General features: G+C 39.5%; 2 protein-coding genes and 1 long non-coding RNA gene across 3 annotated transcripts in view; 2 read left to right on the forward strand and 1 right to left on the reverse strand.

Annotated features, from left to right (window-relative positions):
• Positions 1–13,989, reverse strand: part of LOC136181101 (NLR family CARD domain-containing protein 3-like) — a 785,212-nt gene that overhangs the window by 373,566 nt on the left and 397,657 nt on the right. The gene's annotated exons all lie outside the window — the stretch shown is intronic.
• LOC136181109 (NLR family CARD domain-containing protein 3-like) overlaps positions 1–13,989 on the forward strand; it is a 60,356-nt gene that overhangs the window by 21,586 nt on the left and 24,781 nt on the right. The gene's annotated exons all lie outside the window — the stretch shown is intronic.
• Positions 11,404–13,660, forward strand: LOC136181198 (uncharacterized). Its single transcript, XR_010667584.1, has 3 exons — positions 11,404–12,936; positions 13,116–13,165; positions 13,522–13,660. It is a non-coding gene; the product is annotated as an uncharacterized lncRNA (long non-coding RNA).

A 13,989-nucleotide genomic window follows, 5' to 3' on the forward strand; every position in this document is an offset into this window, starting at 1 on the left:
TAATGTTGTTAAAACGTCGTCTTATCCGGCCTGTCTGTGGAATATGTTTGTCTAAAGTGTAAGATGAGTGTCCCTCGAACTGTGCTTGTGTTTCTGTGGCTAATAAGTCTACTTGGACAATGCCTTTCCATGCAATGTCCGAAAGCACACCTGAGTGAGGTGTCACGGCTTGCACGCTCGTACAGCCGAGAGGCTCTGCTGGAGCTACAACCAGACCCGACCAAAGCAGTTGTATCAAGCCACTTCTACCGGCTGACGCTGGAAAAGATCCCCCAGGAGCTTATCAGGACCAAAAAAAGGAAAAAGAGAGGAGGAATCGAAACCGGTTACGAAAGAGATCAAATCGGCCACCACTCCCATCTATTGTCTTCACAAACCTGCGCTCTTTGAGCAACAAAGTGGATGCTATACGAACATACGCAAGGTACTGTAATGAATTCCGAGAGGCATCTCTGTTATACTTTACAGAAAGCTGGTTACAAGCGACGATGCCTGACTCCCTCTTTCATGTCCCCGGATTTACTTTGCTGCGAGCAGACAGAGACGCTGACTCAGGAAAAACAAGGGGAGGAGGCATCTGCGTGTATATAAATGATCTATGGTGCCGAATGCACTCAGTCAAAGTTACGATCTGTGATCCCAATGTAGAAATTCTCAGTATGACTTTAAGACCATTTTATTTGCCAAGAGAGAATTTGGGTGTATTTTGCTGTTCGTTGTATTCGCACCCCCAAACGGGAAAGCGTCACAAGCTGCACGGACCATAGCTGACTGTGTTCCTGAGCTACAACTCAACTACCCTGAGGCACCGGCTATAGTTTTGGGAGACTTGAATCATTGTCACCTGGAAACTGTGCTGCCTGGTTTCGAGCAGTACGTCAATGACCAGACCAGGAAAGACAATATTTTGGACAAGTGCTTTGTAAATGTTAAAGGTGCTTATGTGTCCAAGTGCCGGCCACCTATATTAAAGTCCGACCACAATGTTGTGCACATGATTCCAGTGTATGAGACAAAACTTAAGAGAAGTAAACCAGAAAAGAAAGTGATTAGGACATGGACAAATGAGAGTAAAGAACAACTGAAAGCCTGTTTTGACTGGACAAATTGTTACATTTTTCATGAGGGCTCCATAAATGACATAACTGATGTTGCAAATGATTATATCAATTTTTGTGTAGAGCTGTTGTTCCAACAAAGGAAATTTAAATTTACCCTAATAATAAATCATATGTCACTAGTGACATAAAGGCAGTCATAAATACAAGAAAAGTGGCTTTTAAAAATAAAAATCCAGAAGCAATAAAACTTACAGAAAAAGAGTTGAGAATCAGACTGAGAGAAGCAAAAGTGGCACACAGACAGCTTCTTGAACAAGCCTTTAAAGCTAAAAACCCTGAAAGAGTGTGGGACAACATGAAAGCTATGACGGGCATGTCAACTCCAATCAAATCAATTGCGACAGGCAATTACATTTTTTTACTAGATTTGAATCACAAGACGACCCTGCAAAATTCCCTGAAATACTCAGAACCATCATACCTGCAGCTTCAGACAGAATTATCATCACTGTTGAAGATGTAAGGAAAACATTTCAGGGTACAAATACAAAAAAAGCAGTGGGACCTGATAAGTGTAGTGGTTTTCTGCTTAAAAAAAAAAAAAAAAAAAAAAAAAAAAAACTTTGCAGCTGTAACAACACCACAGGTAACTGAACCCAAAAGCATGACTCACAACGCAGTCTTTCATGGGGGGGGGGGAAACAGTCTTTACTCTTTAAGAAGACTCAATCCAAAAGTGATCAAAGGGGAAACAAAAGGCTTGAACGCTTCTCACAGGGGTCAAAGACGAACTGGCACAGAAGGAAGGGAAGCTACAGACTAAATACTAGGGTGAGGGGGAAGACAACGAGATGCAGCTGGGAACAATCAGGGCGGGGCAGACAATCACACAGGTGGGAAACACATGAGGGCAGGAAGTGAAGGATCTGAAACGAGAGGAGAAGTTAGTGACCCAAAACAGGAAATAATACAAGATAGAAATAAAAACAACCTAAGACACTGAGCTGGACATGACAGTAGCTGAGTTGGCTCCAGTATGGCAACCAATTTTTCAGTCTTCAGTTGACACACACGAGGTCCCTATTTCATGGAAAACTTAATACATAAAACCTTTACCTAAGATTCCATGTCCAAGGGATCATAAAGACTTCAGACCAATAGCTCTTACCTCAGTGATCATGAAATCTCTAGAAAGAATACTGCTCAAACATCTTTGGTCCATATCATCACCAAACATTTAGATAGGCCAAATACATTTGCAAGAGCCCTCTTTCTAGACTTTTCATCAGCATTTAACACAATAAAAGCAGACATCTTAGTATCAAAAATGATTCAACAAAAACTTAACCCCTACTTGACTCTTTGGTATGCTTCTTTTTTCACTAACAGAATCCAGTTTGTGAAGGTGAATAACACCCTTTCATCTGCTATCACAACTAATGTTGGCGCTCCTCAGGGTTGTGTGAGCTCAGCTGTGCTTTTCACTTTTTATACAGATGACTGTCGGTCTGATACACAAAATCAGTACACTCTGAAGTACTCTGACGATACAGCTCTGATTTCTCTGTTAAGTAACTCTGACGACCCTGGACTGCACCAACATGCTGTGAACAAAATGGTTATGTGGAGTGATGACCATGCTCTAGAGATCAATGCAAAGAAAACAGAGGAAATTGTATTTGGTTCACTGTCTGATGCTCATAAAGCTCCTATTCTCATTCATGATGAAACAATCAAGCAAGTGTCATCTTATAAATATCTGGGTATAATGATCGACCATCTGTTGTCCTGGAAAGATCACATCGATTACATCTGTAAAAAGACAAAACAAAGAATTTATTTCCCCGCCGTCTGAGATCTTTTGGGGCGAGTCGACAGATTCTTCTTTTGTTCGTTACCTCTGTGATTCTAAGTGTCCTACAGTATTGTAACACCTCATTGTATATGTGTCTGTCCGCCACTCTGAAGTCTAAACTGCTCCAGCAGTTGAACATCTGCTCTAAGATTGTAGGCCAACCCATGCAAAGACTCTATGAATCGGCCTACAACAAAAGCATTTAAGACTGGCTAACTGCATCGCCTCTGACCATGACCACGCCCTGAACACAGAGTATGAACTGATACCATCAAACTGGAGATACAGGGTCCCACGTTTTAATAAGGTCAGACTGAAACACTCTTTTGTTCACCAATCAATCCTAAAATTGAATGTGGAGCTGAATCCTCGACCAAAGCACGTTTAGGGCCTCTGTGCATTTGTTTGGCGTTTGAGTGTTGTTTCAAATGTTTGTATCTTTGTTTCCTGTCTAAACCCTATAAAACCATTTGTATCATATTTGCTATGCAAGTTTCTGAGACCTCTGTCTTATCAACATGATCAAAACTTTCCTTTAAAACCTGTATATGACCTGATACATGTATTCTGCCCCCTAGAGGATTTGCATTCTACTGCAGGCAGTGGAAGGGCTTTTTTTGACCTTGGCCACCATCATGCTAGCATCCACACACTTTCAGCAGGAAAATCTTTGCTAATTTTCAAGAAGTTACAGTAAGAATAACATTTATATTGTTACTAATTCTTTAATATGAGTATATTCTGTATTAAAACAATGTATCATTATTAATAATTCATTCTTCATATTACAGTTAAATCGTGTAAACACACACTATTTTGATGATTTAATAAATCTAATTAATGACTGAAATGCCATTTAAAAAAAACATTTTGGGTATTTTCACAATAACAATTCCTCTGAAATCATAATCGCTACGCTATATTGACCAATTTGTTATGTGTGTATTTTTAGATGTCAAAAAGAATAGAGGAAGAAGTGAGAAAACAAACGTACATTGAAAATGTCATCAACATGATAATGGATGGCAATTCAAGTGACATAGAGCAGTTAGGGGAAGATGGAAGAATGGACTCCTCAGACCATGCATGATGATGGAAGTTCAGATAGCAGTGATGAGGAAGACTATCAAGATGAAAGTGTAGCCCAGACAAGCACAGAAGTTGAGATCCCAACAACAACACAGGACACAATCAGAAAGGAGTCAGTGAAGGCCAATGCACAAAGGAAAGAATACAGATGGAGAAAAATAAATTATCAAGCTCCATCTATCGATTTCATTGCAAGTGTTGAGGAAGGCACAGAAGACAGGTGTGACTGGACACTATACATGTATTTCAAACAGTTTGTCACTGATGAAATGCTAGAGGAAACTGCAGAACAAACAAACCTGTACAGTGTACAAAAAGAGGGCAAGTCAGTAAACACAACTGCCAAGGAAATAGAGCAGGTTCTAGGCATGTACATTCATATGGGGTTAGTACAGATGTCCTCTGTGAGAGCCTTTTGGGAGATGGAGACAAGGCTCCCTGCAGTTTGTCATGTGATGTCTCGAGATCGGTTTCTGAAATTGCTGACAGTGATTCACTTTCAGGACAACCTCAGTGTGTCTGATGATGCAAAGAAAGATAAACTGTGGAAGCTCAGGCCATGGTTACAAAAACTGGGGGAACAGTTTCTCTGCATACCTCCTGAAGAAAGCCATGCAGTTGATGAAATCATGGTGCCATTTAAGGGAAAATCTCATCTACGTGTCTACATGCCTGCAAAACCTCACAAATGGGGTTTCAAATTGTGGCTTTCTTTATGACTTTGATATTTGTCAAGGTGCAGAAAATCCAGACAGAGAAAAGTCTGAAGTAGGTGTTACAGGAGAAGTTGTGCTGAAAATGACATCAACACTTCCAGCAGAAAAAATCAAAAGGTCTTTGCAGACAACTACTTCACATCAGTTCCCCTGGTGCAACACCTAAAAGAAAGAGGAATCCACTATGTTGGCACGATCCAGATGAACAGGATGAAACACTGCACCATGATGGATGAAAAAGAATTGAAGAAAAATGGAAGAGGGTCAATGAACTTCAGAGTGAACCAGGAAAACAACATCGTTGTAAGATGGTACGACAACAAAGCAGTGAACCTGATTTCCTCTGTTGTTGGCACTGAACCTGTGGGAAATGTGAAACGCTGGGATCGCAAATCCGAAACTCCCATAATGGTTCCCAGACCAGCCATTGTTGAAACATATAACAAGTTCATGGGAGGTGTTGATCTCCTTGATATGCTGTCTGCACTTTACAAGTTCAGCTTCAGATCCCGAAGATGGTACATGTACATCTGGTGGAACACTGTTACAGTGGCAGTCATCAATGCGTGGAACCTCTACAGAAGAGACCAGAAGAAGCTAAACCCCAAGAAGAAACCCATGCCTCTGCGAAGGTTTCAGGCTTTGGTTGGCACTTCTCTGACAAGCGCAGGAAAGGCCAAAATCAGGTGTGGCAGACCACTATCCTCTCCAGAAGAGACTCCAACACCACCCACGTAAAAGACCAAGCTGCAGTGTGCCTCTTGATGTGAGAAGGGATGGCATTGATCATTTTCCAACATGGGAAACCCAACAGAGATGCAAGCACTGCACTGGCAATCACTTCTCACATGTCTACTGTGAGAAGTGTGAGGTGCATCTTTACCTGAACAAGGACAGAAACTGTTTTTGTGCCTACCACAAAATGAAATAAAAAGGCTGTAAAAAGTGTTATGTTAAAAAAATGAGAAAAACTGCCTGAAATGTTCTGTATTTTCAAAATGTGAAGGGCATATTTTGTTTTTGTTTCTAAAACGAACATTGTTGTGTGCAAAAATTTGCCAAAAACGCCCGATGTATCAATGTGCTACAAAACAAATATCATAAACAACATGATATAACAAAAAAATTTGGGGGGATTTTGTTTAAGGGTTTAATAAACATCTCAATTCCAAAAAAATAGAATTTTCTTGTTATTTTTTGATGTGTCAGGCTTTACAGGGATGTGCCGCAAACGGAGCCGCTGTGACGCGAGGCAAATTTCAGACTACGTCTGACAATAAAGTATTATCTATTTATCTATCTATCTATCTATCTCTTTCACTCTAGTCTCTTTTTTCTCTCTCTGTGATGCCGTGTCAATCATTTCTTTAAAGGGATACTTCACCCGTTGAAACATGAATCTGTATTGACATTGGGTCATATATGTAGAAATGTGAAATACATTTTGAAGTTGGTGCCTTCTTGACTGAGAAAAGGCAGAAAGTGTCTTTTTGGCTCATGTGGATGAAAGACACCAGCTCCCAGAATGCACAGCAACGCAGGCCACTCCCACTAAGGTCCTCTATTTACAGACATTTACTACAACACATACGGCCGTTTCCTCAACTGATTCAAAGATTTCTTCCAGAAGGAATTGGCATCTTGGAAATTCCAGTCAGAAAACAGACTCTACGTCTGTGTCCATAGGCAAACAGTGAGAGCACCGACACTACCAGTCCACCCCAGCTCGAGCCGGCCCCGGCTCCTCGTCCTCGCCGCTGCCAACAGTCAGGCCTTATGTCTCAGTGAAGAGGGGAAGAGAGGGAGGGAAATAAGGCCTGCTGACATAAGGCCTGCCTTTCTGCAGCAGCCGTCTCGCCGCAATATTGCTGCTCGTAGAGATAGCCACAAACATCTGATTCGAGCACAAGACTTTCCAAATCCACTTCATCCATCTCAGTTTTTTTCGGCAACATCAGCTTTCTCCATAGAGCCTGTTAGCAGGATGCACGACCATTCAAAAATACTACCAGGTTTCTAATGATACAAAGCTTAATGCAAATGGCTGAAGTATCCCTTTAAACACGCTGTCCACTCGCGGTGCATTCAGGTGGTGCCGGATACATCGGAAAAACGAGATTCCTAGTTGTAAAATGTACATGAACACCTGCTCAAGTCGGAAAAACAACTCGTCACTCGGAAAAGAATGAGGTGCTCGACTTCCCGACTTGATGTCATCACATAGGGGAAAAATATGTTTAGTTAATGTTAACATACTTTTTATTAATTCACGTATATGGACATCAACGTTTTCCTCAAATATAACTGTAACAGTAACATTTCACTGATCTTCTTTGGAGCATCAACGCTTTGTTGCTGTTGTTACAACATTCAGATTTTCTGAACTGAAATCAAGTCGAAAGAACGACTTCCTAACTCTGAAACTTGGAGCACCCGAGCAGCACCTGAATGCACCATAAGACCTGAGGGTCATGATGGAATAGTCCATGTAGTGCAGCTGGAGGGGGGAGGGGCCCTGAGACATGATTTATAGATGAACATTCTTCTGATAAGAACTTTTTGCGTATGGGTTTTTAGAAAACATAATAACTTACCACACAGTTTAAAAAATAAAAATAATTTTAAACAAGATTTTTTGGTAGGTAGGACAGAATAAGAAACCAAAGAGAGAGAGTGGGGAATGACTTGTGGGAAAGGAGCAACAGGTCGGATTTGAACCCGGGCTGCCCGCTCTCCAAGATTTAATGATGATGAAGAGAAACCTCAGTCCTCACAGCCTTAAGGGCCTTTCAGATAGGATGCGGCCGGCAGTGCGCGCCGCTGTCATGCCCATTCATCTCCTTGCCGCCAAGTTGAGCTCAGCGTGGGGTCCTGCTCGCATTAATATTTAAAAATCAGTCTATAAGTACCGTTAATGTTTGTTTACTGTGTCCTGCAGATCTCCAGCAGCTGTTGGTGAGTAAAGAAGAGCTTCCACCTGAGCAGCAGGAGTGGAGCCACATTCTGGACCAGGAGGACACTAAGCCCCAACACATTAAAGAAGAACATGAGGAACTGTGGAGCAGTCAGGAGGAAGAACAGCTTCAAGAACTGGAGGAGAAAGAGAAAGTCTGGACAAACACATGTTAGATCACACAGGAGAGAAAGCCTTCAGCTGCTCTGTTTGCAGTGAAGGTTTTTCCCAAAGAGGAAATCTGACCAGACTCATGTTAGTTCACACTGGAGAGAAATGTTAATCCTGTGCAATGGTAAAACTGATCCAGAGGAATCCAAGTTAACAACATCACTAATTTGTATTCATAAGTATGTATTGACTAACAGATGTATAAGTGCAGTTATAAAGGGATATAAGACAATTCTGTTGACAGAAATCTGTCTCTACTTTTTTGACATTCATGTTTTGTTGCTGACATATGAACCAGTAAGTTGGGAGCAGCTATGACGTTTGAATTGAAAGGGTTTATGTGAAACAGTTACAGTGTAAGGATCCTTCTTCTCTCCTGATATCTTCTCTTCTTTCTGTCACTCTGTTTCCTTGGAGGCCTCTGTGTTGGGTAGCACAAGTTCTTCAGACAGCTCATGTGTAACCTTGTAATAAATAAACTGATGTAGAGTGAGAAAGACTTTCATCTACTTGTGTTATTTTGTGTCGAGTGTCTAAAGTGTCTTTGGTAAAGAAAAGGAGCTCAGCAGATCCTGATGCAGAGCGACCACAGTCAGGTCAGGTCGATGTCGATTTCACTGAAAACCTGTAACCCTTAATAAGAATCCTGCAGTCAGAATACAAAATAAAGAAAATCACAAACTGAATGATAACACCTGTAGATGTCATCTGGCATTCTGGATTTACTCAACATATTGTTAGAAGAAACGATAGAGATGCATTATAGCCTTCAGTGTGTGTAACTAAATGGTATATGGAAAAAAACACTTCAATGGTGTGTTTATTTGTTCTGTTATCATTTCTCTCTTTGGCTTCCTTTTTGCTGCTTCACTGCTTTTTATACATTTTCAGCTAAGAGGAAAATGATTCTTCGATTGGTCTTGGCGCTATCCAATTCCCACGGTAACCTGACTCGTCATCAATCTTAAAACTTTTCTTATTTCAATAAAAGTAACTGCTTTCATTTGTCAATATTTCACCTCCAAGCAGACCCTTATTCTAAAAGACTGAACACATTGGTTTGGGTTAGGCCACGATAGTAAAAGAGTTCAAAGAGGAGACTTTAATGCAGCGAGGTTACAACTGTTTATTGTGTGTGGTTCTGAAAAGCAAGGAAAATATCGATGAACAAAATTCTTCACATATACATTCCTATTATAATTGTAAAGTAATCTGGGGAAGCAGTTTTCCACTTATACAATGTTAACCATGCATCTTTTAGCATCCTTACCTTCCTTTTTCTCATTTTAACACCAAACAACACAAATCAGAATTTAAGTTAATATAACCATTAAATGAATCTGAATTTTAGTATCTATTCAGTTCTTTATCTTTTGTTTACAATTTAAACAAACCAGTTAAATGTGTTCAATATTAATTATTATTTACCCTTCTAATTTAATTGTTTCCTGTGAACACTACACTATAAAACCAGAATGCAGAGTGCATCACTATGAAATAAACAGCCTACATTAAATACATGTCACCATTCAAACATTCTGAACAGATAATTACCAAAGAACACAGCACACTTACCAAAGGTATCTCTGCTGTCTTCCTTTCATTGAATTCAGCCTGAAATTGTCTCAGCCTCTCACCTCACTCCTGCTCTCACACACACCGCTGACACTCCTGTCTGTCAGTTAGAGCCACTCAGCAGGTTTACACACCTGGCTCACAAAGGTTACCTGATTTCCTGACCTGCTCAGTGCTGCTCTCCAGTGTTCAATACAAACTTTAAATAAAGGCTGACAACAGAGATAACCTGAGAAGTAATAATAAAGCTGATTATCCTTTAAACACAAAGTAAATAAAAGCATATAAATATTTTAATTTTCAGATTGTCCTTAGATTTTAACAAAACAAAGACTGATTTAAAAAAATCCCCCAGACACCAAACATTTGTTATATGGAAAATAACTCGTTTTTTTAATGTTTTTTTTCATTAAAAATATTATCATCATGTAATCAAACTGGCATTTAAAGGGTTTAAATCCTGATAATTATTCAATATTTGATCGTTTTTATCAGGACTGAAGTTGATCAAAAGATTTAACCCAAAAAGCAGAAAAAAAATTAATCTGTATTATTTTTATAGCAGTTTTTGGAAGTGAACATTTTTGTCGTTAATGACTCAAGAGGGTAGTACATTTTAAATCTGATGTTACACAAAAACTAATAATGCATCAAAGTCAATATTTTGTATAATCTTTGACATATCCAAGACTGTTTTTAAAAAAAATCCCCCAGCCACCAAATATTTGTTATATGGAAAATAACTTCTTTTTCATAAATAATAACAGTGATCAAGTAATGAAATTGGCATCTAAAGGGTTAAAATCCTCAAAATGATTGAATGTTTGGTAGTTTTGAGCAGGGCTGAAGTTGTTTAAGAGATTTATGCAGAAAAAAGCAACAAAGAAAGTAATCTGTTCTATTTTTATAGCAGATTTTTGCCCACTCACTGCTTCACGCTGTTATCAGCCACAACATGATACAATGTTTGCCCCACACACACACACACACACACACACACACACACACACACACACACACACACACACACACACACACACACACACACACACACAGTGGCTCAGGCTCAGGGCTCAGTGTGCATGTGTGTGTGTGTGTGTGGGGGGAGCGAGTGAGGTGAGAGAGTGTGTTCGGCACATAGACTGTAAAAATAATGGACGGGACAAGGTCCCCGGTTTAGTGAAGCTTTTATTTTTAGAGCTGGTACATCTGGTAAAGTCTCAAAAAGTATCTGGGGCAAAAACAAAGTCACATAATTGTAATCTGGCCTGCATCATTACTAATGTGTACATGTTTACAGTCTGAGTGATAAGTGGACTATACCGAGAGGAACAGGTTTTACTTTCACCGTGCAGGCTGAAATTCATAGGACTATATATGAGGGTAGAATATTTCTCTATGTATCCAGATAAAACTAAAGGAAAGATCTGATTTAATATAACTGTTACTGATTTAAGATCCAGATAAAACTAAAGGTAAGATGTGATTTAATATAACTTACTGATTTAAGATCCAGATAAAACTAAAGGTAAGATCTGATTTAATATAACTGTTACTGATTTAAGATCCAGATAAAACTAAAGGTAAGATGTGATTTAATATAACTGTTACTGATTTAAGATCCAGATAAAACTAAAGGTAAGATCTGATTTAATATAACTGTTACTGATTTAAGATCCAGATAAAACTAAAGGTAAGATGTGATTTAATATAACTTACTGATTTAAGATCCAGATAAAACTAAAGGTAAGATCTGATTTAATATAACTTACTGATTTAAGATCCAGATAAAACTAAAGGTAAGATCTGATTTAATATAACTGTTACTGATTTAAGATCCAGATAAAACTAAAGGTAAGATGTGATTTAATATAACTGTTACTGATTTAAGATCCAGATAAAACTAAAGGTAAGATCTGATTTAATATAACTGTTACTGATTTAAGATCCAGATAAAACTAAAGGTAAGATCTGATTTTATATAACTGTTACTGATTTAAGATCCAGATAAAACTAAAGGTAAGCTCTGATTTAATATAACTGTTACTGATTTAAGAGACTAACCGAAACGTGAACACAAACATCAACAACCTGCGGTGGTGTAATGTAATATTAATCGAGCATCATGCTGCTTAAACTGATAAATATTCTGCATTGTCTTCCACACAAGACCAATTCAACAGTCACAAGTTGATCATATTGTAAATTTGATGACACTCATTGAGAATTTGTTCTAAAAATTGACAAAACCTGACAAACATTGAGGTGATTGTGACTGTGTCTGTATTTAACACCTTTGAAAGGAAGGTGTTAATGCAGGAGACCAGTGTTACACGCTGACCAGGGCTCAGAAAATCAGCAGAGACACCTCCCACCCCCACCAAGGACTGTTTTCGCTGCTGGACTCTGGAAAGAGGTTCCGCAGCCTCTGAAGCAGAACTTCCAGGTTCTGTAACAGCTTCTTCCCACAGGCCATAAGACTTTTGAACAGGAAAAAATAATCCCTCCATTCCCCCTCAAACCCCCACACAGGACTACCTCACTGGACTGTAAAATACAATATAACGTGCAATATATTTATCTGTATAGTAATTTTACTCATAGTTTTTCTTTTTATATCTATTTATATCTGCACCTTATTTTTATTTTTATATGTTAATACATGCTGCTGTTTTTCATCCTGCACTACAACGAGCCAAATGCAACGAAATTTCGTTCTTATCTGCACTGTAAAGTACAAGTTTGAATGACAATAAAGAAAGTCTAAGTCTAAGTCTAAGTCTAAGTCTAACATGCTGCTGTTATGATAGTTACAGGCTATTGTTGCCTTTTTATAGCCAAAGAAAACTGAACATTCACAGCCTCTGTATTCAAAACAATTTATGTCGTCCTATTTCCCTCTTTTCACCAACATTTTATTTTAAACTGGGATTTCCTTTTTCTCAGGTTGTGCGTCTCTCCCCCAGCTCGCCCCCTCCGGTGCGTTCCTCTCCATAATGCTCTCGTCTTCTCCCTCTAAAGCTGCTGATACTCTGTAGGACGCTTTGATTGGGGCACCTCACCAATAAAATACTATTTTATATTTTATAAGCAGTTTGCCACCACACTGCACTTTTACTCTCCAAAGACATATGAGTATGTGCGTGACAACTTTAACAAAGCTTTACCACACAGTCACACCATCCACACAGCTGATCCAGGATTTACTGTAGCATCTTCTACAGCACTGAAAGGTCATGTACAGGCAAACAGAGAGAAGGGAAAAGAAACAATCTGTGCTCTCAAATAACAAAGCAGTCTCAAATCTTTTTGAGGAATTACAGCTAAAAAAATTCTACTTTGCATACAGTACATCCTCTGATAAATAAAGTGAAGTACTTTGATTGTATTTCTGTGGTGTTCCTGTAGGAGACCATGATGCAGCCAGACTGAAGCAGCAGCTTGTGAAGGTGGACGCCATCATCTTGTCTTTGCAGTGCTGATTCTGAAGAGAACGCCTTCACAGAGGACTCAAAGGTAAAATGATCTCTCATATGATTGGACCGTGTTATTGTAACCGCTATCGGCATCAAAGTAATTTTAGTAACAATTTATAATCCTTCTTAAGATGTGAGGAAGACTAGCAGAAGATTTTAACAGCCTCTATGGTTCTGCAAGAAGTTCATGTTTAAATTGTTCTTCTTTCTGTCTTCAAGGAAATCAATGCTCAAAGGAAACAGCAGTCCAGACTCTGATTCCAGCTCCGGTGAGGTTCTGCACACAAATTGGCTTTCTGATTATATGAGAATATTTAACATTAGTTTAATTTATCAGGCTGGCCCATGTGATGACAGTTTACAATAATCTTCAATAGAAAGTGGCAGGAACACTTTTGTCTTAAAACATAAATTCATAAAGCTGATCATATTATTGAATTCATCATGTCTTATTATATATTTTGTTTTTTCTCTTGAATAGTTCTCCTGTCTTAAAAACAACCTTTAGAACCTGAAGTTTAGCAGAACCTGAGGACAGATCTGATTTCAGGTCTGAGGCAGAAACATCACAGTAAAATTCATTATACTTTACATTTAACTCTGTGATTGTTTTTCTTTATTACAGAAGATGCTCTCAGATTCAGATCCATCAGCAACCCCTGACAACATGGAGGACTCGTCCCCTGACAACGTGGAGGACTCGTCCCCCGACAACGTGGAGGACTCGTCCCCCGACAACGTGGAGGACTCGTCCCCCGACAACGTGGAGGACTCGTCCCCCGACAACGTGGAGGACTCGTCCCCCGACAACGTGGAGGACTCGTCCCCCGACAACGTGGAGGACTCGTCCCCCGACAACGTGGAGGACTCGTCCCCCGACAACGTGGAGGACTCGTCCCCCGACAACGTGGAGGACTCGTCCCCCGACAACATGGAGGACTCGTCCCCTGACAACATGGAGGACTCGTCCCCTGAGCGTTTCCTGTCCTCTCTCGATGGTCTTCTTCTCTTCAGTTATTAACTCTTGAAAACAGCAGCACAACATGCCAGACTGTTTGACAAGTCTGTGATTGAATAAATTGAAATGGAATCT

Source organism: Labrus bergylta, chromosome 2, assembly GCF_963930695.1.
Source record: "Labrus bergylta chromosome 2, fLabBer1.1, whole genome shotgun sequence".
Taxonomy (NCBI): Eukaryota; Metazoa; Chordata; class Actinopteri; order Labriformes; family Labridae; genus Labrus; species Labrus bergylta.